Source organism: Nothoprocta perdicaria, unplaced genomic scaffold, assembly GCF_003342845.1.
Source record: "Nothoprocta perdicaria isolate Ctin4 unplaced genomic scaffold, notPer1 scaffold_44, whole genome shotgun sequence".
NCBI lineage: Eukaryota > Metazoa > Chordata > Aves > Tinamiformes > Tinamidae > Nothoprocta > Nothoprocta perdicaria.
The window spans coordinates 507912-532567 of NW_020455688.1; positions in this window are offsets into that span (position 1 = coordinate 507912).

Consider the following 24656-nt stretch of genomic DNA (forward strand, 5'->3'; position numbering starts at 1 on the left):
GTTGGTGATGCCTTAATAATAATTGCAATGAACATCAGCCTCAGGAAGCATTAGTATAACTGATTGCAGGAAGCAAGAATATGAGGGGTTTTCTTCCCCAGTATATGGATGATGTGAGCACATAATTTCCACAAACACTTAAGGATTTTTTTTGTTTTTGCATGTCTGCTCCCGCTGGAGTCATGAAACTGGGAATGAGCAAAACCCTGCAGGTTCATTTGAAGATTGAAGTCAGGCAAGGAGAGGTCTGTGTGACTAGGCTTGATGTCCCTATCTGAGCAAAGGGCTGCCTGGAGAGGCAGGGTGTCCTTCAGCCACCACTTCTAGAAGTGGAGATGATTTCTCTCAGTTGAATCTCATTGCCCTGATTGCTGTAGAATGTGAAGCTCCCTGATCACCACACACTTCCTCTTCTCTGTCTCTTTACAGAGGAGTTTTTGAGATGATTTTCCTTGAGACTATGTAACAAATCTGCCAGAATAAACAAAAGCACCACACATGGCCATAGCATCCCAGAGTGGTTGAGGTTGGAAGGGACCTCTAGAGATGAGCTGGTCCAAACCCCCTGCTCCAGGAGGGACACCCAGAGCACGAGGCACTGGGTGGCATCCAGGCATCCTTTGAAGATTAGAGAAGCAGACTCCACAGCCTCCCTGGGCAGCCTGTGCCAGAGCTCTGTCACCCTCACAATAAAGAAGTTCTTCCTCACATGCAGATGGAGCTGCCTGGGTTTTAATTTGTACCCATCACCTCTTGTCCTGTCACTGGCCACCACCAAGGAGAGTTTGGCCCCATCTTCTTTACATTCTTCCCTCAGGCACTTATACATATTCATCAAACCCCCTCTCAATCTTCTCTAAACAGGCTAAACAGGCCCAGCCCACTTAGTCTTTCCTCATACAATAGATGCTCCAGTCCCATAATCCTCTTCATTGCCCAACAGAGATGATTGCCATCAGCTGCGGCAGGGCTGAGTCTGCAGTGGGGATTCCTCCTGCCAGGACTCTTCATCACTCTCCCACTCTATCTTTGTGGTAAAAGCCTCCCACAAGCATTTGAGCAGCTCTGAGCCATGCAGGGCCCGCTACAGAATACGACTGAGAAACTCAAATTTAAAAGAAATATGACTTCTTTACTTTTTTGTCACTTTTTTTTCCTTTTCAATCAAATGAAAACTCTCTTCCTCTGTTCTAAATGAAATGGAAACTCAATAAATTTCATTTTCCTGGAAAAGATATCCTGCATAAGTATCAATCCAGATGTGACTGTACATGTTTAGCTTTTTCTGTACTTAAGGTGTTAGGGATTTTGTGGAGAGCTCTACAGCTAGGTACACTCTTAATTTTCAAACTCTCTTTAGGTCTTTAGCTCTGGTAAAACCTGGAGCTACTTTGTGTGAGGCAATCCAAAGACCCTTGAGTGTGAGGTCTCCTTATATATATCTGCTGTTCATAAACAATTTAATGATATACATCAGTTATAGTGCAAGCAGAATAATCATTTCAATAATTACATTTTCTAAAAAAAAAGGCTCCACTGCACTGTTCCACTTGTCACTTTAAAGTGGTTTCTAAGAGGAGAATTTATTCTGGTTTGGAAAGAGTAAAACATTGCATTGTAGAGGCAGTAAATCACTGCCTTTCAATTTACTTAATGCCATAAAACTCTATAGCCCTGCTCATTCCCGCTTTTTAAAATGTTGGGCAGTAAGAAAAGTGAGAAGTAAATGGCACACTATATAAATGGCATTACTCCTCAGGGGAAGCAGGAGTGGAAGGAGCCAAGGTTCCCACACCAGAGCTACCTGGGCACTGTGTGGAGCCACAGGCAGCTGGAGACTGGACCATGAGTTGGAAAAACTCCTGGAAGCTGCAGAGCTGCCCTTGCAAAACTGCTCAAGAACCAGTCAAATCTGTCAGCCCCAAGAGAAAGGACAACGTGAATGCGTGTTGAGGTCGGACACCTCCAATCTCCCTGGACATAGCGGGGCTGCACTTGAAGTACAGAGTCCTTCAGATGCAGAGCAAAAACCCTCCAGTGCTGTGGTCACAATCAGGGTGTTAGGCAGAAGGAGGAGACATTCACTTACCCCGCTGTGTATTGCAGTGCAGCCCATAAAAATCTTTTTTTTTTTTTCCACCAAAGATTAATGTACGGCAATCTTCTTTTAATAAAAATGGAATGCAGCCTGGATAAAGTTTATCAGAGGGCTGAACTGCTTGGTGAGACAGGATATGCACAGGTTTAAAGAAAATTACTTTCAGGCAGTTACAGGGATGATAGTTATCTGTGTATGAAAAAAAAATGGCATAGTAGCAAAATATACTGATCTGAATGAGTCCTATTTTCCTATATATATTGAGACGGTATCTGAGATTACTTGAATAATCCTTAGGAATTGCTTGGGTGTTGTGTTCAGAATGCACACAGGAACTTTTCTTTACTGATTTGTGTTCATCATGTCCTGGATAAGAAAGATCATGTTCTTCTGTCTGATTTGCGTGATTTAAAATTTTAAATTCAAAACACGTGTAAAAAGCCATCTTCTTTTTAAAGGAAGCTTCAACTGGAATATCTTAAAATCAATCAACAGAGCGATCACTCCTACCCGCTCTGACTGAATCAGAGCTATATCCACAGCACGGATGTAAGACAACCAAATATTATCTTCCTTATCAGACTAAGTCCTGTGCTGCACGGCCCTCCTGCCCTGCAGAGGTTCAGCTCCTTCCTCTGCCTACCTGGGCTCTGGGCTTTATCCCTCTGGCAAAGCAAACCACTGGTGCAAAACTTCACATTAGTTTTCTGCGGATGCTGATTCTGTGCATTTCTTACCTTTTCCCTGCTCCTCATTTGCAGTGGCTTCCACTGTTCCCTGCTATCATTTCTCACATCTGTTTTATTAGCCAGCTCCTTCAGGAAAGGAGGGGTTATCCTTAGCGCACTTAAGGCACTGCAGCAACACATGCAGCAATTAAGAATAGGGCAGCAGAGGAAATAAGATCTCTGGTTGAATCCAATTACCCGAGTGTGAACATATTTGTACTCATTTTAGACCTGAAGCATCTCAGGGTGGATGCAGCTCTTTGCTCAAAGCGCCTGCTTATGGAGCTGGTGTTGACAGCAAGATGATAACTGCAGTTTATAAACTCGTACCCAGCACACTGGGCTTTTACAGTCTTTAATTTCACTCCTGCTTTCCCCTTAGCTTATTTCTGTACAGTTTGTCGAGTTGGAATTCATTGTTCCCTGCCTGCATTTTTTTTTTTTAAGATTGAATCTCATTTTATTACCTACTTATATCTCTAAATTCTGCAAGTCTCTTTTTATTATTTTGCCATCTATCCTGGCTTTTGCAACACCTTACAATTTAGTTTGATCTGTAAATTTAATTAATTGCATGTTTGCCAGAGACCATAAGGAGTCAAGTCAATTACACAGCCCAAGAAAGAAGAATGGAAACCTTTATAATGCTATAAATGTACTGCTAAAAATCCCTGCTTTATCAGGAAACTTTATATATTTCTTGGCCTTTATAGATACTACTAATGACCATTTCTATCATTTAATACAGTTAAAATATATTATTATCAAAGTAAATAGAAATTAAAAATGGCAACGTAAATCCTTTCTCTAGTAAGTGCTGAACCAGGTTAGACAAACATTGACAGCATATATTTTGCTATAACATCTCAGTTAAGCACGCTACTGGGTTGCTTAAATAGAATTGGCTCAGATCAGTTCAGACATTAAGGACAAATGCAGGCAGCCAATTAATAATTGATTTTATTTAGAATGCTTGTTTTTTTTCCCCCCCATTATTTCTGTCATGTATTAAATATAGAGTGCAATTATGTTATGCCTCAGCCCAGGCTGGTAACACTTGAGCAAAGTCTGTAATTCTCTATCATTATTATCTCTGGCCTATTATGATGCTGGTAGGAATTAGAGCAGAGGAACTTCCATCATTCTGCGAGGAATAACAGCAATTACGACTTTGGTCCCTCACTGAGGTCAGAACAAATAAATCAAGGCAGATAATTGTTACCATTGCTCAAATCCATCATTAGCTGTAACTCCATTTCTAATGCAGAAGGACACATTACTGGGGCTGACCATGATAGCTGCTCATGACTTAACCTACAGAAAAATTACAGAGCTCATTCCTCTTTCATTAGGCCTCTTGCTCTTAAAGGGTTCTGGGCAGGAGAAGTCAAGATCACCTGGAGTGCACTAACAGATTTTAACTTTTACAGAGTAATTTGAGAGTTGGGAAATCAGTTCTGAGTGTTCAGGCTGAGCCCTTGATATTCAGACAGTGCTGTTTTCCAACAGCAAGGAAGAAAGTGGTGAAAGTTTGCTCCTTTTTTACTGTTTCAGAATTAAATACTAATTTTTGAGTAAGATGAAATATATATTTTTTGAAGCATGGTCAGAATTTTTTGAGTTTTTTGTTAGTGAAAGGATATAAATGATGGTGTGTAATCCAGCAAACGAGTGCACTTAAATTCAACTAATGTCAATGATACAAGCTTGCCCATTAATTCTGTATCCATGCAAATTTTTCCAAGGAAAAGCTGAAGTCTTATCTCACTATTTTTATATTCTTAGTTTAATCTGTAATTAATTGCTTTTCATTTTTTTCATATTTAGTCTCCATAGCTTATTGGCCCAGAGAAATGACCAGAGGCTCCTATTTACAGATTTATGCCTTTCCCTGGGAGTGAACGGATGGTCTGAGCTGGACAACCAAGGGTACCTCAAAGGCAGTTAAATAGGAGTGTCTGGACACAGAGTACTATTCTGGACATCAGGATGATTACAATGATTCAGAGCATTGAGACACATTAATTTTATACCTGGGAAATGATTTATCCTATTTTCAAGAGAGAAATAGCTTATACAGATGTAAAATTAACAAATCCACCTCATCGATACAGCCCAAGACCAACAGGTATTAGTTACTGGACACAGCAGACACATCACTCCCGTGGGTTTGTAGAAAGCCCTGGCCCTGCTCAGCCACCAGCCCATGCAGCCTCCTCACCTTCATCTCGCTTCTCCCCACCATCATCCGCTCTGAGGAGATCTTCATTTTAGAGTTTCAACTTTGTGAATTTAGGTTCTGGCCTTAAATGAATCTGCAGCTAATTTCTGCTTGGGGCCACCTGAGTTGAGGGAACTCTTTTCACTTTGAAACTATCCAAAGAGAAGACTGTCTGCCTTTAGCTTCTGATAAAATGTATATTCCTCGTTCATGCATGGGAGGCAATGCAGATGTTGGGGCCAGGTAAAAAGAGGTAACCTGGGGTATTGAGGGTGAAATCACACCAGAGCACAGCAGCCCCCAGCAAAATAGCTGTCCTCCTATAGCACAGGACACATGAAAGACGATAGAAAAATCATTGTGCGAGTTGATCCATCAGATAAAAGTGCTCTGTCTGTCCCTGAGACATCTCATTGCTGCTCGCAGAATTGCTGACCACAGTCACGGGTGCTGCGGAGCTGCTGCTGCCCGTCGGTGAGTCATAGCAAAGCTCAGCATTAGCGGTGTTAAATGCTTTTCCTTTCAGAAAGGAGCACCTAGTTCTGGCACGAGCTGAGCTGCGAAATATCGTGCAACTTGACCAGGTCTTCAGGGGTGATGCCTGGCAGGAGCAGGAGGATCCGAAAGCCACGTAGCTGCCTTCCTTTGGTGGGAGGAAGGAAGGGAAGGCAGGAAGGAAGGCAGGAAGGGAAGGCAGGAAGGAAGGAAGGGGAGGCAGGAAGGAAGGAAGGACAAAAATTAAGGAGCAATTCACTTGCTGAAAAGCCTGGTTTGCTTGATTTTATAGGTAACAATAATATTTTAGCAATTCTAATTACAAGCAGTAATTAGGCAGCTGGGCCGGATCAGTGTTGGAGCACAAACACCTGTTTGTGTGTTCCCAGCTGTTGGCCACTGGAATTATTAACAAATACAGTGCATAGATATTTTGCAGTCATTTTATGATCACCACCATTTCCTTCCTCATCTGTTCCAAAGCCCATGCTTTCCTGTAGAGTTTATTTAGACAGAGAAAGAAAGCGGGTGCTTGGGGAGTGATGGCATTTAGTATTTCCCCAGGTTTTCTTTCCTTTGTGTAATCACTTTTCACACCTGAAGGGAGCACAACATGAAAAGGAGACAGAGGCAGCTGATAATGAAACAACAGCCTAATTCAAACGGGCGAGGGAGGTTTATTCATTTCCAAATGAGAAAGGATGCCAAAAGTCAGCTGTAAATCTGAATGTCAAAATTGCTCTGAGCTCCGTCTACCTCCACGCCAGCAGCAGGCTCTCTGTGCAGCTTTATGACACTTACAGGGCTATTCACAAATATTTCTAAGCAAAGGTTGCAATTGCTTATTATCCTGCTTATTCCAGAAGTGCTTGGGGGCTGCCTGAAAGCAGAGCCCCGCCGTGCCAGCACAGTGCAAACAAAGAGCGGAGACGACGGCTGCTCTTACTGCACTCCTGTTCTGCTGAAATGCAATTTAAAACCTAGTGCAATTCTTCTGGCTCTTAACAAGAGGGAAAAATGTTATTTCTTGGTCTGTGTCGCTTTGTTGGATGGGTTTAGGACAAGCACATACAAAGGTAGCTGTATATTTTAATATATTTGGAACAAGGTTTTAGCTAAAACCAACAATTGGCACAAGAGAGACGATTCCTTCCAGGATGAACTCGCACAGCTGGGTAGGCAGCACTTGGAGCTGGTGGTGGTGCTGGGGAGGGAGGGGGTGTTAAGTGGGTGTCCTGTGGGTTGTGCAGGCAGGAGATGGCTCCAAATGGCTCCCGGCAAAAGCTTTCAGCAGAGCCGCTGCTGCAGGCAACACCTCCTGCACCCACTGAGGAAACTACCATGCACGTAGTTCAGCATCCTGAAAGGGTAGGCAAGCACCGTGCGGGATTTGCAGAAGCAATTCAGAAACAGCTGAAAGTCTCAGGCATACCCTCCTGTGTCAGGAAATCATAGATCCCTACCTGCCTCTCCAAAACATGATCCTTTAATAGAAAAAAACTCCTTGCTTTTGCCTCTGAAGAGCTCATTGCTCAGACGGATAAGCAGACAGACTGTTGTTCTGAAAGACTAAAAATATTCCAGATATTTTTATTTATTTTATTTCAAAGCTTTTTTCTTATTGTACAATTCCAAGCACAACTGGCTGAGGGAGCTGCCAAGCTCTCACTACATGGATACTGCATTTCTTTAATGAAGGAGAGAAAGGAAAGGAGGCAAACGTCCACCATTCCAATAGATATTTCATAGAATTTCCTTATCTGCATTCTTTTAATTCACCATACATTTTTTTTTTCACATTTACCTTTCTATTTATGTTGTGTTTAGGAATGTTATGTTACGACTGGCAAAAAGAGATGACAGAGAGAGACCCAGGGAGCTAACACGGCTCGGGGCAGGAAGCCAGGCGGCCCTGCTGAGTCTCAGGATGATGGTACTTATTTGTGGAGCTGCTTCTTGCCTCCATCTCTTGGGATCAGAGCAAGGTGAAGGTAGCTGTTTCAGAGATATAACTTCAGCTCCTAGCATGGCATCAGCCAAGGGCACCACAGGTTGCCTGGCTAGGCTGAATCTCCCAGCAAAGGGCACGGAGCTGCTGGTCCCCATGAGCACCAGCCTCAACCTACAGCAACCAGACTAGGTGTCAAAGCCACTTGCTGAATCTGAGTTTTTCTCTTAGGAAAAACAACCAGAATCCCTGTCGCAGCAATGCAATGTGCCCTGGACTCAGGCACAGTGATCTTCGTGCCTTAGACCTTCCCTAACTTTTAGCAGACCCATGGAGACAAGCTGACAGTGGCACGGAACCCAGGAAAAGAATTATTGCAACTCTCTTCTCTGGTTAATAGGCATCTGAATGCACTTGGCAGAAGCATTTGAATGTCCACCAAACTGCAGAAGGAAAGTGCTGAAATAGTCTAATCCCCCTGAGACAGCAGCTCTGTGCAGAGCTGGCAGGAGGCAGTAACACAAATCACTGCTAATGAGCGGCCATCCCTGCAGGATCTCCTGCCCAAACCAACAGGTGAGGGGCCTCGTGCTCTGGTATCTGAGGTCCAGAGCACAGGAATGAAATTGCTTGTTGGAAGTCAAGGGCTGGTGGGCAGGATGCCTGAGAGGACTGGGCAAGCAGCACACCGGCTTTGCCATGAGCAGCTCCTCCACCGCAGCTAAATCCTTCATCTCTCCTGCTCCTTCACAAGAATGACACTTGAGGACAAACGAGTATCCATATTGATCAGGACCCTACAAGAAAGACAATTTTTAGGGCTATGAAACTTATTGCAAAGCATTACGTCTAATTACTTCTTAAAATACCTACCAATGGCAAAGATATTATGGTATGATTTCTCAAAATATCTATGAGTACAACTTCTGGCACCACAATGACCCCAGAATGTATTTCACGAAGGAGAATTTTATGCAGTAATGTTCTGTTTTGTTTCAGTTTGTCAGAAAATGTTGAGCATGTGTTGTTTAATGTCAAGCAGAAGCACAACTTGGATATTGCTTATGCTCATTCCCCATTTCCCTTCACATCAAACCTGCTCATTTCCTGAGCAAGTGTTCCTTTCGCCCATGTGTTTGCGATAAGCACTGAACAAAACCTGTCTGTTGTTACAATTCCTCTCAGAGAAAAACAACACAATTACAATTTTACGACTAATGAATTTCAAATGACCCCAGGAGAAGTTCCTGGAAGCATCAAAAGGAAAAGTGGGGAATGTGGTGACTTTCTCTTTAGTTGCCTTTACAATGTGTGTTGGGATAAACCCTCTAGCAGAGATAGTGTCTCCACTGGGGCTGCAAAGGAGACATGTGAAACATTCACTCCAGCGTTAACAGGGATGAACGCTTTTCCCAGGCAGTGGATTTCACATGTGTAACACTTGATGGTAGCCACCAGAAGCTGAGTGCTGTACTTGTGGGATTTCCCTATGTTTTTCTTCTTCCAGAAGAAGAGAAAATAAAAACAAATTGACTTTGCAAGATCCGGAATACAAGCTTCTATGACACTGGTGAAAGATGAGACCTAAATAAAACCTTCTCAAAACCAGAGAGGAATAATCATGACAAGTGGTGATTTTTGTTTTCTAATAACACATGGCAGCTGGATCAAGACATCAGGTCACCGATGCCCAGAGCACTTACTCAAGTCTTTCATTTCCTAAAGTTCAACTGGCAGCAAGCACCTCTGTTTGAGATATTTTGATGTCGTGAGTGTTAATCCTTGTGGCATGTAGTAAATATCCTCTTTGCAAATACAAGTTACGTTCTTTACCCACCAAAATACTCAAATCTCATTTTTGAGAGCATGCAAAATGTACCAGAGGTGGCTTTGAATCAGGTGACAAATTTGTCTTCCAAAAACATCTGTGCTTAAATTGCTCACTAAGGTACCTCATACTGCTTCCTATCCAACAACTTCTGCAAATTGCTTTCTTGCACTAGAAACCAAACCCACAGAAATGCTGATTATTCTAAATCCAAATGAGATTGTGAAAATACCTTCTGCAAAATGACAATTAGGCAGTAGAGCTTTATTTATAGTTGTGAAATAAACATCAGCTAATCATCACCACAAGCCCCAATTTCTAACCTCAATTTAGGTGAGATTTCAGATGCCCAATTCATTATCAGCTCTCAGCAATGCCTGCTCATCAACAAAAGTCATTTCACTTTAGACAACATACAATGCATATGATAGGGCTGTAATTAAATCATACTCCAGGGAAGAGACAATAGTGAATTGTAAGATGTCTTGAGAAGTGATAATAATTACTCCGTGGGGGTTCCTTCCTATTAGAGTTTAAATACTTTTAAGACTTCACAGAAAAGACTTAATTTGAAAGAACTGCTAAAGATGAAAGTAAACAAAAGCTAAGCACTGCCAGTCCTGTCTGTCATGCACATCAGTGAAAGTATTTTTTTAGTTCTTCTGCTTCCACTGCAGCCTGGAAAGATGAGCAGCTTGCCTTAAGAAATCACTGTATTATTCACCAAAAATTCCAGTTAGCCACCTAAATGCATTCATTTAACTGTGGACTGAAAGCTGCTGTGCAGATCAGAAATGTGGCAAAGCCAAGAACACTCAGCTAAAGGGAGAAACTCCACTGGAGAGTCTCGTGGGAGCCTCAATAACAGCAGTGATCTAAAAGAGTGCTTCAGAACATGGAAAATACAGCGCTCTGGAAAATGGAAGCAGAGACAAACTTCCCGTGTGCTTACAAAACTGGTACTATTCCCACCTGAGGAAAGGCTGAAACGTGTTTTGAGTTCCAGTTCTGTGGAACAGGGCTGGTCACACGTGTCCTTAAAATGATGGCTTGCTTTACTGCTTTTGGGTAACAAGAAGAAAATGGGCCTACAATGTTTAAGAAAATCTCTCATTCAACTTTAAAGCACCGTCTCATTTTGAGTGGAGACAAGGACATTGCATTATTCATTCGGCATCTCTGCCTAAGTTAAAAAGCAGGGATGGGTGATGGAGCAGCTCCTGCATCCAGCCTTTCAGCAGGAGTTTTGGTGTAGCTCTGCTCCTATTGATGCCAGTGAACATCGGGGTTCAGCTGCTTTTGCTTTTGCCCAAAGTCTTTTTATGAATATTAGACAAAATATTCATTCTGATCCCATTTATGTGTGATAGTCTAATACGTAGTAAATGCATTAGACTCCCATGAGTTTAAAGAGAGTTCAACAAAAGGGTACTATGTAAATGAGAGAGCACACGGGTGCCTTTTGTCAAAGCTTAGAGAGGTGAATTTGAGGTGCTCAGATCTTACCACGGCTCATTCAATTCTTTATCTAGAGTTTTTTTTTGCTTGTTTCTTTTTCTGGTGGAAAAATCAGACTTAACTTTTCCAAAGGACAAGAGACCTTCTCCTATTTGCCACCTTCTGTTTCTCCAGTACAGTGGGCAATTTTGGACAATTACTGCAGAACCCCTGGACAGGAACTTTGTGATCCCGATGATTCGCTACCACTTACTCTGCCACCTCCATTAGCATTTAAATGCAAGATGATTCCCCAGTAAAAAAAAAAATACAGTAAAAAAAATATAGTATAGTCATTCCATGGACATGAGTGGATGAATAAAAAGCATTACTTAGATTACTTGCTTCCAGCTTTATGAAGTACTGTGATTCTATGGAACTCTGCATATAATTTAACTGCATTTTTGACCTATAAAGACTTGTTAAACAACTGATAAATATATCAGTTCTCTATGGAAGGTTAAATTCACTCTTTTATAATAAATACAAATAAACCTATTGACAATGAAACAAAGAATAGTTGAGCCCAAACAGGTGAGGGTAGTAAACAGTGAAGGGATAACAATTCCCTGGCACACATTTTTAAGGCTATGAAAGAAATACAGTTTTACTTCATTGAAGGTCCTTCTTTCTCAGGATACAAGGGTTTTGCAAGCAATTCCTTTGGAATGGAGAAGGAGAGAAGCATTTTGCAGAGCTGGCAGCCGTGCTGCTGCTGCTTTATTAATGTTGCATGATAACAGATCAACTTGGAGTTGTGAGCGCTGTTGCATGGGTTTAACTCTGCTCAGCTTTCCAGTATCCAAAATATCGGAAGTCTGGCACTCACAAGGGCATAAATCTTTCCCAGGTGCCAGGTAAGAGGCACCAAGCAAGCCCTCCTGCATGAGAAACATCAACACAAGGGGTAACATTTATCCCAACCCCGTGATGGCCAAAGGCCACCTTGCTTGTCCTGCAAATGTCTGGATGCAACAGTGACACTAAAGGGCTCTTAAGATCCTCCTTAGCCCGGAAGCCAGGGCAGCAGGACATGATATTTCCCTGGCAGCTCCAAGGAGGACATTCAGACTGTCACACTCGCACAGAGCTGCATTCCTATGCTGGGCTCTGCCGACTCACTGGGAAATGCTCTTCTCTTATTGTCTCCTATTGCCTCTAAGAAAGATCAAAAAAATAAAATAAAAGCTACCAGTGCTGTTATCTAGCAGTGCCGTTACAGAAGTTTACACACCATTGCAAATTGCCAGACCATTTAGCTCATTTAAAGGGTTATGCATTATGTTATCAAAATTTCTCTAAAACCCTATAAAATTTATTTGCTCTGGATGGAGGTGTTTAGTGACTGGCAACACAGAAGAACAATGACATGTTTTAAACTCCAAAGAGATGAACAGAAAGTGTCTGTTTTTCTGCTTCAGATCCACCCTGGAAGAGAAGCAGCACGTATCGGCATAGCAGAAGCCTGCTGGCTTCGAGAGCACACCAGCATAGACAAGTGTGGAGGTTTGTTCCTCACATTTCATGGCCCTGTGCATTAAATGACTGTGTTTAGAAGCACAGGTATCAAAATGCAGAGAGAAATCCTTTCCTTGAATATTTTTGACTCAGGGAACATCAAAAGAAAACCCGATCAAAGAGACACAGATAAATGTCTGTAATATTACCTTGACTGATCTTCTGCACCTCCAACATACACATTACATGCCATCTGAGTGCCCCTCTGTGCCTTGAGCACATCTAATATATATTCATACACGCTTGCCGATTGTCAAGTCTTATTTTTTCCTAATATTTCTCCATGAAATACCTATTTATCCCAACCAGCATTCAGGCTGTATTCGCTATTCTTGAAAAATCCCTGGATTAGCGGAACAGGGGGTGGAAATGCCTTGTTGCTTGCATGCTCTCAGCAGAATAGGTTTTCCCCAGTGTCTGCCCTACACACACAAACAGAATGCGTTGCTCATTCATTCATTTAATAGCCTGTTAGCTGGGCTTGCCACCTAGGATCTTAACTTAGCCGTGGGGAATAAAAGGGCACCGTGGTCTCCTGAGGCCACTTGAATTTGACAGTCTCCAGGACTATTCCATGCCTGCCATTTGGGCACACAGGGGAGGCAAAACCAAAGTGAACACTTGGCCTTATGTCCCGCTCTGACATACTCTCCTAAATCAGTTTGGGCCACAGGTGGGAATGTGTGCCCAGTATTGAGGAGCCTTGTGCTAAACCCAAGGCAACGGTAGGCACATGTCACCCATCTGCTCTTCTTCCATGGCAGTGGGGAGCTGGGGACTCCTGGGACACTCCCAACAGTTTGGATATGTGAAGGAAAGTCCAAATTCTTCTGGTGTATCCATCATTAGCAGGGCTAGTCGTGGCTTCACATAGCCTCCTCCTGTGATTAATGCTTTCTCCCAGCTGCATTTCTTCCCATACCTGTGCTTCCTAGACAGGAGGCAAAACATCCATCTGGAAAGGTGTCTCTGACTGGCTGTGAGATACGCAGGCTGTCAATCAAAGGTGATCATTGGCTAAAATCCCCCTATTGAGCCTATTTCGGGCCTCCAGTGGTGACTGTGGTCCAGCCAAGACACATGCAGCAGTGACAATGACCATGGTAGACCCTCTCTTCTCCCTTACCCTTCCACCTGCAGGCAGCAACCAAGGACTGCACATCTTCACAAGGTTTGCCCAAAGGGTAGACCTGTAGCAGCTGGCCAAAGAGGCCCAGGTTTAGACAACCAAAGCCAGGAAAAATGTCTGTGGTCTCTGGTGCCATCTGGCAGTGTTTGGGCAGCTCTTCAGGGAAGGTGGGATTGGGTAAGTCTTTGCCCCTGGCTTTCTGCCCCTAAAAGGGCTGCTCTGGCCACAGAGGCATTAAGAGATTTCTCAGGCAGCTCTCAGCTGAGCATCACCTCTTCTCAGGGGCCAGGGGAACATTGAAGTGCCCTGGTTGGCAGCAACTTCTTTTTAATTAGGAAGTGAACATAAATCAAATATCAAAGTCTGAACTCCCTAGCTCTAAAATTTCACCATTTCCCCAGGTTTAAATTTCATATATTTTAATCTTCTCTCATGCCAGATAATGCAATTCCAGCTGGGCAGAGGCAGCATCTTTTTATTCCCGTTGCAAAGTTCCTGGAACAGTTTCCAAAGCTGTAAAAATAATCGCCCTGGGCACTAACTCCGGAGCCGGCAGGTAGCTCTGTAGGGATGCAGCCGGTCCCGCCGCCTCCGCCGGTGCAGGAATGCGGCCCAGCAGCCAAGGCCAGGAGAAGCCAGTATCCAAACCCTGCTCAGCTGGCAGTCCCGGTGTGATCGGGGACACATTTCATCTCACCTGCCTGCGATGGAGCTTTCCCATCCATCAAATGAGGATAAACGACATTTTTACAAATGTTCCTCTGCATGTACATAAACAGCGCTCGGCGTTGCTGGCCCTCTCCCTGGGCTTGATTAACATGCACCTTAATCACTGCTTTGCTATTGGTTCTGTTGTCTCACTCCCACACCGGCAGTGCCGTTACCAACTATCTTCCTGGCATACTATTTTTCAAAATTAGCTTTCCAAAACAAAACTCCCCGCTCCTTCTGGGGAGGTGTGGATCATTTTGCCTGCTTGGGCAGTTGTTCCCATCCACCTGGCTGCCCGTTCCTCGTGCTTTCAGCAGCTTGTTAAAATTGGGCAATACAGGCCAAGCACATTTCTCCAACATGCTGCACTCGCGATGAGGGCTATTTATCAAGTGTACAAGATTCAGAACTGCAAGACCCTGGATTTCAGAATCATTTGCAGCGTCAGAAGCTGCTAATGGCCCATAAAATTTAGCAACTTCTCCATAAGCTGCTGGTTAATGAAAAATCGGTTAAATTCTTCACAGATCAGCTGGCGCAGTGCCCTCTGCTTCGCTGCAAGCGCTGCCTGGCAAAGGTTGCATTAATGGCAGGCACAAAGCAAAGAGTGGTCAGAAGGGCTGGACAGACCCTGCAGTGTCTCCTTGCAGGGTTCAGATCGGATGCCCAAGGAGACCCTGCTTGGCCCTAGCGACAGGGTCACCACATTGGCAGGCGTCCCTGCCAAAACCGCCTGCTTGCATTGCAGCCACGTTGCAGGTTGCAATACGGAGAGGTAAAATCCCTGGTGTGGAGCAGCAGAGGCCCTGTGCTGGGATGCGGTGATCAGGATACGATGCGGCATTCGGGCACGGCGTGCGGGAGGAGGAGGAAGCGTCTGGTGGGAGCACAAATTACGGCCGAGCATGGCGCTGACAGGGCGAGGCCTCGGCCGTCACGGCTGCCGTTCACTGCAGCGCGCGGCCCAACTAATTAGGCGCTCGCCGCCCAGCCGCGGAGCCCCATCCATCTTACACACGCCGGACGCTTTTGCACCGGCATATGCTGCAATAATGAAAATCAATGTCGCTAATGTCTTCGCCCTGCCCATTTTTCAGTCGCCTTTGCAATGGACGTCACGCTGGGAATGCAGACCGAAGGGAAGTGTAGCTTTGAGAGGTCCCAGGTGTGTTTCTGCAGGACAAATCACACATATCCTTCTCCCTGGCTGTCTGGGGCACTGCGGAACAGGAGCTGTTACTCCAAAAGAAGCTATACGACTTAGTGAAAGCAATTGCTGCTGAAGGCACTAGAACAGATAAGATTTGTGGAGCCAAAGCCCTTAAATATGTGGCACTGAATCTCCACAGAGTCATTCTTTCTTTTCCCAGGGCAAGCTTTCAAGTTTTTCCCGCTGTTGAGTAGTTGCCCCTTTTTTCTCATACCAACCTGCAAGTTAAAAACGCTCCTTGTGCAGCCGAGAGTGCACCCGGAGCCGGCGTGCTCGGCTCCTAGGACGGCTGGCTCCCGGCTCTAGTGGCTGGGAAAAGAAATGGATGCCCTGGAGCAGGAGATAAAAGAGAATTGCTTCCTTGGTGTTTAAAAGCACCATCCAATCCTCCAGAGATTCACCAGATGTTCTGATTAAGGCAGTTCAATTGCAATGTTTAAAAGCCTATTCCACCTGCTCCCTGCAATCTCCTTTCTGTGGCCAAGAGCAGCTCTAATTAAAAATTCCCCCCTGTTGCGCCAGCTCCTCCCTCACCTTTCCAGATACGAGCTCCGCACAGGCAGCCCCAGGGACCGCTCGGCAGGGGATGGCTCCTCTCCTTCTTGTTTTTTTCCTTCCCTGCAGTGAAGCCAAAATTGGTGGGATTTGCAGCCCGGTGGGTGCAGGACAGGGCAGCTCCTGGCCGGAGCTCTCCCTCCAGCGCTGGACAGCAGCAAAGCCTCCATCCTCAGCTCACTCCTGCCCTCCAGTTTCTCAGCAGCCGCTAGCACATGGAAACAGACCCGCACCCAGCCCATAGGAAGGAGCCTCAACCCTCACAACCCTTTACCATTTCTTTAACATCCATCCCGAACAGCCCCAAGGCTCCCAAGTTTAGGTAGACATGGAGGTCCTACCATTGCTCCTGCCCCTCTTACTGTAGGGAAGTTCTTTGTATCCTGCTGGCACCCAGGGACATTGTCCTGGCTCGGAGGGGCTCTGTGGACGTGCTGGTCGTGCCTGCCCCATCTGAGCTTCCATTTACCTCTGGAAGGGCTCCGGGAGCTGCTCCCAGGCTGCCGCCATGCACTGCTTCATAAAAGGCCCATTTGGATCCATCCTAAGCAAATCCTCGGCTGCTAAGCGCTACTCAGGTGGCAGGATTGATATTTGCTCTATTTGGGAATCACTCAAGCATGCGGGTGAATTTATGCCCATTTAGCATCTTCTTGATGGTGAATGTGCTTCCCCCTAACCCCCAAGGGGTTTCTGCCTCTCAGCCCTGGCAGAGCCGCTAGGTGCACGGCTCTCATTTCCCCGGCACCCTCCTCGGAGGAGCCATCCCCATAGCAACAGGGCAGTGATGCATGAATCCCAGGCTGCAGCCGGATGCACGAATCCCAGGCTGCAGCCGGGCCCAGCGCCGCAGAGCTCGGCAGAGGGACGGACACGGCATCAGGGGACACGCACCTAAGAATATTCATATATAAAAGCAACCTGTGCTTGACCAGCACCTAGAGTCGGTGCAAAAGTCAGGTAAATGCCGGTGCAAATGTGAGCCCTTCGTGCACAGAGCCTGCACAGTAAGAGTAAAAATGACTGAGGAATCGGGGATTGTTCAAGAGACTGTTCAGTCAAACACACCTAACAGCCCTAAAATGATCAGAGGATGATTTCCCAAGTTATGTTGTTCAAACAGTTTATATTTGCATATTTTCATCAAAGAACATAACCCTTTAAAATGGGATCCGCTGTAGTCCTGGCATCGATTTGCACGGCAGGGCCACAAACCTGTGCAGCTAGCACCACTCACTGGCCAAGCTGCACTTCACAAACGTGTTTTACCGCAAGCCTCCAGCACTGCAGACTGAACACAAATCTCAGTACTAGCATTTGTGCATAATAAACAAATGTAAAACATCCACCCTCCCTTTCCCTGCTGAAAAAAGATAAAGGAAAAGAACAAAACCCAAAGCAGCAACAATAAAAAAGGAAGAGCAGGCAGCAGACAGCTTCCAGCAGCTAGCGGCCCTTGCAAGAAACAGCTCTGTGCTTTGGCTCTGTTATATCCCTGTGCGCTCCATGGGTTTCAATCCCACCTCTACTGCAAAGGGCACAAATCTTCAGCCAGCTTGCGAACAAGGAAAGGGCTCTGCACGTTTCCCTTCAATTCATCAGAAGGGTGATGCATATCACTCACATGCATATTGATATATGCATATAGATATATGCATATTTATATATATGCATGTGCACCTCTACCAGGACTGTGGATGAGCAGCTCTCTTTATCATTTCTAAAACAGAGCAAATGACCCTTGTTTGGAGGCATCACCCTCCCCTGAGTTCAGCTGACACAAGGCTCTGTGGGTCCTACTTGTGGGGGAGATGTCTACAAAGTCATTCCTGTTCCATTCATCGTGGCCAGCATGTAACACACAACAGATTTTCTTCTTAACAGAGGATCTTCACAGGCACTCTCTTATTTGGGCCCCGCTTTAGTTGCTGGAATTTAACTGGGGAACAGTGAATCAGTGCAGAGGCCGTGTGGTGTCTTCTTCTCTCAGGTCCTCCCACTAGTTTGTGTTGATGATCTCATTTAAAAAAATCTTTTCCAGCACTGTGCTATTTATATTAAACTCTTCTTTTATTTTTTTTTTTAATTCAAAGTCCCAGATATATGGAAAGGAAAAATCCTTTAAGTTTCTTGAAAGCTCAAGCTTAGGACAGAATTTATGCCAGTTTCATAAGCTTTATGGAAGCAGCTGGACATCCCATGTCAGCCCCTTGTCCACACCTGAGACAGCTCTTCCAGGTGGCTGGGCCCCAAAGCCACACAGGGCTTCAGTCAAGGGGCCAGTTTCACTTGCTTCGTTCTCCAAATGGAAAACGGATTCAAGTACCTGATATCCAATAAGTACGAGAAGCTCACGCTGTACAGCCCTGTCGATTAGAAGGATCATCTTGAAAAGGAGAAAAGGAAGATTCCTTAATTAGCTGCGCTGACAATGTCATTAATTAGGCACTGCCGAGCACCTTCATTCTTTGTGATCTTTAGCGTTCTTAGCTTGTTGCACTTTATTTACATATTTTTTTGGATATGTACGTAATTCCTAATTAACAGGAGAGTTTACTCCAGCTATTTCAAGATGTCACGTACTGTAGATCTTTAGACATGCTTACTGAAAGCCTGATGAATTTCAATGACTCCTCTGGTTGGTCTGGAAAGGCCGTGTCCCCTTGCTAGGGGACAGGAGCGCCCATCGTAGGCATCCAGAGGAAGGTAACCCAGTTTCCACAAAGTTTCAGAATGGGAACAAGTGAAAGATGCTTATAAAATGAAAGCTTTCAGAAGACGTTTCTGTCAGGAATTTTAAGAAGTGAATTTGCCATCAGGGAAATTCGGCTGACAGAGGGCTTGACAGGCACGTCCCCACCAGGGTGGTCTGTGGAGAGGATTGTGAGGGGATTTAAGGAGACCCAGGCAAATGCTGTAATTCTTAAAAGGAAGTGGAAGCTTTTATAGCCTAGTGGAAGAGCAGAGGTCTGTGTATCCAGCGTGAGCCACAGGGCTCAAGGGACAAATCTGAACAAAGAGGAACCTGAACAAGGGCTGCTCCTCCAGTCCTGCGCCATTGCCTCGCATTAAGCTAAGCTTTCTCTTTAAGAAAGGACTATGTGTCTCCTTTCCCAACACCAGTTTGGCCAAACTCATTTTTGTTAATGCCGCCACCCTGAAACCCAGTTTCTCTCCGTTTCTATTTCCTCTTTTAGGGGCAGCAGTGATGATGATATTTTGCAAGGGACAATCCTACCGAGACAGAGGGCTGGAAGAAAGGACTAGAATATTATATCTGCTCCCTGCCTGGCTTTCCTGATCCTTACAAAACCCAGTTTTATCTTGCCTAGCTTTCCCTGACCTACTTGCCCCAGTGCTATTCTTCAGTGTGATCTTCCGTGGTCTTTACAGTTAATGATAGCTGTGATCAATACACAACACCACCACCATCTTTCTGAAATGTCTGTGCTTTCTGATTCTCTAGATTTGCTGCCCTGTGGGCAGTGGGTTGGATCTAACCTTGCCTTCAGGAGGTGCTTATCTCTCCTGAGAGGAAGCCTGAGTTTATGCATTGTCTTGCCCAGCACCTACCCTCATGCTAAAGGAAAAACCATATAAATAAAGCAGGAGAATATTTCTGCACCATCACCATGGCTCAGAATACACCTCTTCAGAAGCACATTAATAAAGTCTGATGAACAGTCCTGCCAAAAGCACCCTAGAATATCCTCAGATATAAGAGAAAGAATGAGAATATGAATAAGGTGTACAAATTAATAAATGTCTGCCCAGGCACTGGCAGAGGCGGAGCTGGGAGGTCTGAGCCTTGCAATCTGCCTCTTTCCTCTCTCTCTATTGCTGGCAGGGGGTGGTCCTGATTAGCACAGATCCTGCGGAGTTAGTTCTCCATCTCCAAGGGCAGGAAGCTGAGAAAAGACTCATAAAGTAAAAGCCATAAAGTAAAGCTCTTTACTGCAGCAAATCTTCAAAATTCTGTAAAAAAAGAAGATTGCCCACACTGCTGCCATATCCACAGAGCTGCACCTGGCAGAAAGCAAGAGAGCTGCCTGGGAGGAGGGTGCTATGAGCAAGGGACACGCTTTTATGGGAGTGTTTCCACAGTGCCCAGCAGCTCAGAGCCTTGCTCTGCACACGTGCAGTGAGAGCACAACTAGGTAAACAGCAGTGACAGGGGTAACAAGAATTCTCCTTGTCCTCAGTATATGGAGACATTAGGATTTGACCGCTGACATGGTATTGCCTTTAATGAAGAAGGCTTTTCAGGTCTGGGTGCATGAGGTAAAGCAAAGCTTTGTTTAAATTGGAATTTTCTTGTCAGAACCCCCAAATCTGGGGAGACAAAGCCCAAGTCTAACAGTTGAGTGCCAGTTCTGAGCCATCACCTCCCTCAAGAGGAGCTGGGTACCGGGTCCTGCTTCCATTTCCTCGCTGGTGTGAAAAATCTTCACCTGGTGGAAGTCTTTGGAGGGTCATGGCAGAGATCGTGTCTGTGAAAATCCTCCTCCCTGGAATACTCTGTCCAGTTTTCATCCCCTTCCTCAGTGTAAGAAATTCTAATAAACTGGAACAAGCCCAGTGCAGGGGCACTGAGATGGTTAACGGGCTGGAGGATATGATATATGAGAGGAGGCTGAAGAAGCTGGATAGCTCAGTCTTTAGAAGAGGCTATTTTAAGTGTTTCAGGGCTATTCCTCTGCAGAAGGAAACCCAGGCTGTCCTTCTGTAAGCACTCAAGTTTCCATACACTTTCTTGGAGATTTGCCTAAAGTTACCTTTAAAATGAGTCAGACTTTACGCTGTCAGTGCCAAGGGCACTAAATCAAGGAAGAGGACTGCTGCTCTGCAGCAGCTGCTAAGCACAGAGGTGTTATGGTCTGTGGAAACATCATGTGTAGTGGGAAACTGAACATCTTGCTTAATTGTTGTATTCTCTGCTCCGTCTTACTTCCATGGAAAACTGCCTTCTGTAACGGGGGTGATGGCTGGTCTTGTCTGCCCTTCCTGCCTACCAGGAGCTCATTCCCACTATATTATTTCCTCTGTTGCTGGAGGTAACTTCAGCCCACTTTTAAGAATAGGCACAGGTATCGGCAGAGTTATTTCTGTGGCTGAAACAGCAAATCCTCCCACAAATGGATGCTTATTTTGTGCAAATCATCCCAGTCCCTTTTGTTTGTGACGGGAGGGAAGGTGACTACGAGTGCAGTTGTTGCCATAGGGGCACGGTGATGAATTCGTATGCTGCTATAAAAGTCTTCAGCACCTGGGGCAGCTGAGGTAGGTGGCTCCAAGAGAAGGAATGCATTTACCGTCGGAAATGCAATATGAAGCAATATGGTCAGATAAGTCAGTGCCCTAATTACATTGCTGTGTGCTACAGCTGCTGAGGAGTTATTTAAAATGACTTGAAACTGCAGCTGGGAAAAGCAGCTCTGGAGGAGTAGCCTGGGGAAGAGATTCGGTGTCACGGCTGTCAATTTTGACCTCTTCTGGAGGGGAAAAAAAAATAGAAATAACCCCCTGAAGCCAGCACAGCAGCTGGGAGAGCCTGTCTGCAGGACCGGTGTGACCCACGTGTCACCACCTGTGTGGTGACCAGCCACCTCCGCCCTCCCAGCTGTCTGGGAACACGCGGGTCCCCGGCGGGCTCTGGGAAAGGAGCCACGCTGCAGCTCCCTGAGCAGCGCAGTGTCTACAATTGCTATTCTCTGGGCTTCCTGACCGTAAAACACTGTGCCAGCAACTCCTCTAGAGCTGACACTGAGCAGGAGGAATCCAGCGCTTTCCCTTGGCTTGTGGAGCAGGAGGATGCTCCTTAGTTAAGGCAATCCCAGCTCTTCGCACTCTGTTCCCTACGTGACCAATGACAGATTTTTAGCGCCAGGTTTGGGCTTCTGCTTCACCCTTGCTAAAACAGAGGTGGCAATATTTTTGACATCAAGATGCTAAATGTCCATGTGTGCGATACAGCTTTGAGATCTTCAGATGGGAGGGAAAAGCAAGATGTGCTTATTATTAGGACTGCAATTTCACTGCAAAGATCTTATAAAACAGACACTAAGAAAGTATTATGAAGATTATTGGCTTTCTAGATGTTGCCTAACAGGGTAATTTTGCTGCCTGATGGGGCTGATACATGTGAGTCCTCGCTGCTCAAGGAGAGAGCTGTGAATTTCCTGAGACAATCAGGAGGTTTGGATTGCTCCAGCCCGTTCCACTCAGTACGAAGATATGTGCAAGCCTATATTTTTCCTGGGACATTATTGAATAGGATTACTGAATCAATTCAATCAATCAACATTATTGAATCAAGGATAGACTATTTAGCTAGTGTTAATTACTAGTCGTAATTCAAGCTCTCCTCCTTCCCTCTGAAGGGTGCCACACTGCCTCCAATGCTCAAGCACTTTAAACAGCAGCTCTCAACTGGAGAAGATCTCCTTCACTGGAGATCTTCAAAACCCGCGTGGATGGAGCCCTGTGCCACATGCTCTAGGTGACTCTGCATGTGCAGGAGGGTTGAACTAGATCATAGAATCATAGAATCCTTAAGGTTGGAGAGGACCTTTAGAGATCATCTTGGTTGGACTAGATGACCTCTGGAGGTCCCTTCCAACTTTAATCTAGTTCAACCCCTCTGCTCAAGCAGGGTCACCTAGAGCACATGGCACAGGGCTGCGTCCAACCGGGCTTTGAAGATCTACAGAGAAGGAGACTCCACAACCGTTCCTGGCAACCTGTCATGCATTTGGCAAGAGGTGTTACCCTCCGTGCTGCTGTGGGTGTTCTGGATCACCATGAGTAAGAGCCGTCTGGGTGGCTCTGGATTATGGCAGCATAATATGGTATTTCTAATAGTGTATTTTTACCCAGTTTACAATATCAGGGCATGGCTTGCTTCTTTCTCTCTCTGCAAATCCCCAATGAAAAAGAAAAGAGAGTAGAATGAAAAAAAAAAAAAAAGAAAATAGAGTAGAATTATTTATGCACAGGGATATTATTAGGAGTGAAATTAATGAGAACAGTAAGAACAGGGAAGCTCAGAGACACTGAAGGAGAATCTCCTGTCACTGAAATTTGATTTGATTGCCCGTCTCCCGAAGGCAGCACTGGCAACTTCATCCCTTGAGATGCTGAAAACTAACCAAGACCATGAAAACTGCTGGAAAACACACTATACAGACTCCATCTTCCAGGTGCTCTCAGAGGGATTTGGACTGTACAAAACCCAAATACCATGAGTACAACCTACTGCAGCAGGTGAGGAGCTGATCCCCAAAGATAACTCTGCCACTGCCACTCAGTATGTTGCTGAGCAGGGCAAGATACCAAGTCATTGCTGACACATTTTTAGGACATCACACTGCCCACTGGCTATTTCCCAATAAATTCTACTTCTCATAGGATCCTCAGCAGTGTTTAAGGGGGTTATTTCAATTCCAGGTGATTTTTATGTTGCTAGTAGGAAGCAGGAAGGAATAGTATATATTTCCTAGTGACTGAGAAGTATGGATTAACTGGAGAGTTCTACTAGTTAGTTATCTATTGAAAGCCTGACTGTTTTTTGATGGAAATTTGTAAGAAAGAAGTCAGTCTACCAGACTTTAAAAACTGTGTCTGTAGGAAAAAATAATACTGAGAGTATTGTTTTCATATATTCCCATGCAAAAATTATACACTGATAAAATACACACCAAACAAGCTAAATAGCTTATCACCAAAGCAATGCCACAATCTTTCCTCAGTAAATGTACATTTAATCAGATTCCTACAGCTTATTCACTATCAAAACCAGTCTCTTCACAGCTGGCTGGCAGCCTGTTCTCCTGTGGTGGCCATGCTCTGAGCTCTGTTATGGACACACAGCATCGTAGGCCAAGCCTGGGGAAGCTGCTGCTCCTGTGGCCAGTGCTCCTTTGGCCAGTGAGCACATGGATACGTGGGCACTGTGGGATGCCTCTCCTGTGCCCCAGCACAGAGCATCCTGCTTGCACCAACAACACGGTGCATCCCTCCAAGGGCAACCTGGACGCATCACAAAGCGCCTTTGCCTTCCACAATGTGTATGATGAGGTCTATATGCACCCTCATCTATATTTCTACGATCAAATGTTGGCCATCGGCTACTGGGAAGCACTTATGCAGCTGTGTAATTCAATTCCGAGCAGCCCATTTCTGAATGGAAAATAAATTACTTGGCACCTTGCAGCTCCACCTTTATTAACAATTTCATTAGCACTCAGGAAACAGTCCTCTTCTAAATTCTGAAACTAGAAATCTCTCAGGATTTGTAAGAAAGAATTGTGTTTCTGTATCTTCCGAGTTGATGTTTATCATATATCATACACCTGCCTTATAACCACCCCAAAACACCAGATTTTAACAGTACCACTCACAGCAAGATCTGTTTATAAATCCCAGCGAACGACACCAGGCACCCAAACTGGAGGCTTTTCAACATATTTCACCCACTCAAGAGTACACACAAAAAAAAACTCATGAACCACGTTGGACTAGTGTGTAAGGCAGGTGAATGAACCAGTGCTGTTACTGACAAAGTAAGAGGTAATTTGCTCATTGCCATAACTTTTCTTCCAGACAGGTAAGCAATTTGGGTGAAAAAAAAAAAAAAAAAAAGCAATCCCATACCCTAGAAGCTTATCTTAGAAGAAAGTTGACAGGAAAAGTAAGGAGTCTGCTGTGTGGAAAATTGTT